This window comes from Anolis carolinensis, chromosome 3 (genome assembly GCF_035594765.1).
Source record: "Anolis carolinensis isolate JA03-04 chromosome 3, rAnoCar3.1.pri, whole genome shotgun sequence".
NCBI lineage: Eukaryota > Metazoa > Chordata > Lepidosauria > Squamata > Dactyloidae > Anolis > Anolis carolinensis.
Genome location: NC_085843.1, coordinates 224,139,994 through 224,145,075, shown reverse-complemented (window position 1 = coordinate 224,145,075; position 5,082 = coordinate 224,139,994).

Sequence of the window (5,082 nt, the reverse complement as noted above, 5' to 3'; positions counted from 1 at the left end):
ATTTGTTTCCATTAGGAAGGTACTGTTAGATGACTAAGCTGCAAGTTGATTTGAGATCCCAGTAGACCACATCCTCTCCAGCATGAAGGAAAAAGGCTTTATTGCTATATATCAAAGCTTAGCAGGGTAAAGATGCCAGTGGTGGAATTTTTCTAAAATATGTTACTTCAATTATGCAGAGAGATTTAAACAGTAGGGAAGTACAGATTCAATTCCACTGAGGGTCTGAAATAGATCTGCTTATTAAGCCAATGACTTCAAAGATTTATAGATAGCCTTCCCTTTCTACAAGTACAGTCCTTCTGCTCCGCAAATAGTTGAGTCAGGTGCTAGGCATCCCAATGACAGGAGTGTACCAACTGCTCAAAGTGCTGGGCAACAGAGGGGAGTAATGCCAGCTGGTTGCTGCTATGCCAGTGAAACTATGAGCCCACACCACATTTTGAAGGACTATCAGAGATGCTGAATCCTCATGCCAAAACAGAACCAGCATCTTGTACAGCTTCAGATTAAAAATGAGGGAAATAAAAGAGGCATAATGTTCTCTTCCTGTAACTTCTTATACAGGAATCCTTTGAGGGCCTTAAACCTTCATAAATGAATTAGATTTGTGCAGTTGCATAACATCCATATTCAGTAGAGGGTTAATATTACCTTACTACATAGCAGAGCTGACAAAGTACCTGATGCACAATTTAACTTTACATATACCTAGCTAGATAGTAGAGTTGCTAAGAAGCCCCTTTGCTCAATTGTGAACTAGATACAGTAAAACCCTGCTCGTCTGAGCCCCGCTCGTCTGAGCCTCTGTGCAATCCGAGCGGGTGAACGGGGATGGCTGCAAAGTTCACCTGCTCGCTGGCGTGCATGTTGCTAGGTAGATAGCAAGCTACCTAGCAACATGCATGGGGCACTCGCCCCTTGGGAGGTGCCCCCTGCATGTTTCTAGGTAGATAGCAAGTTACCTAGCAACATGCAGGGGGCACCTCCCAAGGGGCGAGCATCCTCTACATGTTGCTAGATAGCTTGTTATCGACCTAGCAACACGCACGGCTGGCTCCTTCACCATGCTGGGCGCCGGTGCTGCCAGCCCCCGGTGTGACGAAGGAGCCGAGGCACGGGCAGGCGGCTGAACGGGGAGGGCTTTTGTGGCCCTCCCCCTTCACCCGCTCAATGGCTGGCCAAAACGCACACTGAAGGGAGAAGTTTCCTCTCCGTTCAGTGGGTGCTTGGACCCAGAGAAGCGGCAAGCTCCCCTGGATCCAAACTGCAGCCATGGAGGCTTCCCCTATGTTCAGCCGCAGCTTGGATCCAGGGGAGCTTACAGCTTCTCTGGATCCAAACCGCGGCCGAACTGAGAGGGTTCCCCTCCATTTGGCCGCAGCTTGGATCCAGGGGAGCTTGCCGCTTCTCTGGGTCCAAGCACCTGCCGAACGGAGAGGAAACTTCGTCCGAGTGATCTGGGTTGACCGAGCTGAGGTCCACCCGTTTAACTCAGACTACCGGGGTTCTACTGTATATGTAAAGTTAAATAACATTGCCAACCATACAGAATTCCGACAGCTATTTATGAAATATTCTTTAGGTACAATAACTTTCAGAAACACATTCCTATTTAGAAAACTGACTTCCCCTTCCTCACTAAAGATGTCTACACTTGCATTCCCATGTTCTAGAATAGAATAACTTTATTGTCATTGTACATCATACAACAAAATTAAATGTCACTGCCAATCACATTATATATATGTACAAATTACAAAACAAGTACCCATCCTTCCAAATTCTAATCACTACTGCACAACCTCTAATGCGACATTAGTGTGAAACCACAGAGTTCAATATAGTCACAGCTTTAGCAGAATAATAATACTTTATTCTTCTATCCCACCACCATCTCCCCGGAGGGACTCAGGGCGGCTAACATGGGGCAAAGCCCAGCACAGAACAAAGAATAACAAATTAAAACACATATCAATAACTAAAAACAATAGTACAACAATCAAGGAAAATAATCAGTTAAAAACATACCATATCATATCAGAAAAGCTCTCTCTCTGACTATTTGTCTTTTTATCAACCTATATCATCTGCCAGATGGTAACAATTCAAAACAAGAATATCCAGGGTGAGATGGATCCTTAAGAATATTTTTAGCTTTCTTAAGTTAGTAGGAATTATACAGTTCTTCCGAAGAGGGGAGAGGTCAACCAATAATTCTTTAGGCAGTAGTGGTAACCCTCTGGAGTGCCTTCCTATCTTCTACTGTGCAATTAACAAACTATATGCAGATGCAATAGGTTAGAACATTCTCTGTAAACAGTGATAGAAAGTCACCAGCATTTTCTCATTCAATTGTTGGTTCTCATTTAATTGTCATCACTTGACCTTGCTTTCTGGATTTATTAAAGGTCACTCCAATCATTCTCTGATTTCAACATGGCCATTTAGCAGATAAACACAAATGCAACATAGACTATGCAGGCAGAATATGCTCACTCTGCTCCTCACGAGGCAAAAGACAAGTATGACATGTTCTTGGTTAAGACAATCTCACATGACAACCCCCTTTTTCGTTCTAACCCTCCATGTTAAGTATTTGCAATCGAAAATCACACTATAAATAGGACAATGACAACAGCAATCACTTTGTCAAATTTTGAGGCATATAGCACGATGTTCTAAGCATGTATGACTGTAGTACATCTGTGCCTTATATCCTACTAATATTCTGAAACAGATGAGAGCAAAAGTCAGTATTCTAGTGTTTCATTGCATTCCAATTTACCTACTTCATATACGATACAAATTCAAAGTCTCTCCTTAATCTGGTTTTTGATTTCTAGGTTTATGCTAATCCTCTGAAGTATTTCCTAAGCCTTAAAGCTCCTTTTGAAAACTTGCCATACTTGAAGTGATAGGCAAAACACTGACAGATGATTTTTTAAAAAATAAATTACCCTCAGTAAGTAGTACAGTATAGTTGCATATATAAATAAACATCATGATATTAAAGCTCCCCCTAAAGATATAATAATAATTACAGAGTTTGTTCCTAAGCACATATTACCTTTTGGCTCAGTTTTGCTACTATTTATCAAACAACACCACAAGTTAAGGTTGCCAGTGCCTAGTAGAACTAGATCACAATGTTTAATGCATTATTATAAATTATTTTTTCCAGCTAATTAAAAAGTTTCATTTTGAAAAAACTATTCACAATCTGGATTGAATTTCATGATAAAACTCCTATTTGCTTTAATAAGGTAATTAGAAGCAAACCCAAAGTAACTTAGTCATTAATTCACCACTTTTTAACAATATATTAAGGTCCTCTGAGATTTGTTTAATTATTCAATTTTGTATTTGCAGAAGTTGTTGCATACTGTGAAAGTGGTTCTAGAGTTCACACAGATGATCAAGTAATATGACCACACTTTCTACTATTATGAACTAGTTGATGGAGACCACTGGATGACCTCTAGGTATACAATATAGCTGCCAGCTGCCCAAAATTTAAAGCCTATAGCTTAAAAAGAATAGTAAACTGGTACCGTATGTGTCAACATTTTCTAGGTTTGCATGAAATAATGAATTTTCTCCTCTCATACAGCAACTCTGCTTCTTCAAGACACCTATTGAAGAAAAAAATGAGCAGCAAGCTTCTGCTTATGGACTCCATCTGTCCCACAATGTTCTCCATGTTGCCTTTGGATCAACGGAGGTAAGCCGGGCAGCGACACTTCCCCTATGGAATAGGGTCCTAGGTAAGTTGTGCAATGCAGGGCACAGAAAGATGGGTTCTCCATGCCCACACCAGGATTCATAGATTCACCATGATCTGCAGCAAATCCTTAACCTTTTGTGATGAAGTCATAGTCTGGCTTAAAACCATCACAATTAATTTTTTTGATCCTTGCATAGATTGGAATTCTGTTCCAACTAAGCAATGGCCCAGATCCCACCCCCAACCCATTTTGTTAGCAGTATAGCCCCTCCTCAGCATATCCAACTTCTCTGCTGTTAAATAGCATGGGGATCAGCAGAGATTTCCATTTTAGTTGTTTCTTGCTTCTCTTCCCTGCCCACTGGCCATAATGGGAGGAAATTAACACAGGCGTTCCAGAGCTGATGAAGTTTGGACTTTGTTTGTTGAAGAGTCTGGTGGGCAAATAATCCCACCTAAAATTGTCTTATATTACCTTCCCAAACAAACTCATTGAGCTCCATTGGTGATGGGACACTGCTGGCTAGATAGTTGTGGATGAACTTTTCACCATAACAAGTACTGGGTGGAATATCTATGGAAGCACTGTTCTGCAGTTTTTATAATCCTATTTGGTTGTTACTTTCTACAAGACAGTTGTTCAGTATCATGTCATTCATTATATTCATTATTTTCACAGATTCCATACTGTTTCCTATGATATAGGAAACAATATACTTGAATCCAATAGGAGTAGTCATCCAGGTTTGTGGGCTGGGTCTCACCACTACCGTGTACCCATTTGTCTTTGTCAAGTCCTGAATCACAATATGAAGTGATCTCCAGGGTTTGCTATGTCTAGACGTGCTTTTGGAAGCACTGCTGCACTCTTCCTAAGCAAAGGGGATTTGGCCAGACTGGTCCATGCCTTAATAATTACACCACAGGAACACTATTTTGATGTGCTTTATATAGATCTTCCTTTAAAAAGTATTTAGTAGCCATACCCAGTGCAAAATGCAGAGAAGAGACTATTGTCTGGTACCTGTTTTAGAAACAATACATTACCAATTCTGAACCACTCTCACTGACCTAAAACTTGATTCTGAGATCAGTTCAAGTTGCCAGTGTTGATCTAGAAAGTCCTAAATAGCTTGGACTCACATTGTTTTTAAGAACATTGTCCTCCCACCCCTATGAGGCTGTCAAATATTCTAAATTGCAGAAGAAATCCCATTGTATATCCAACCAGAGAGGATCAGTGAGTTTCTGAAGTGAGTCTATAAGACATAACATTCTCTCTGTCTTAAATTACTTTGTGGAGTAATGTGGCTCAGCAAGAATCCAGTCCAAGGTCAGAAAGCCAAGAAGTCAAA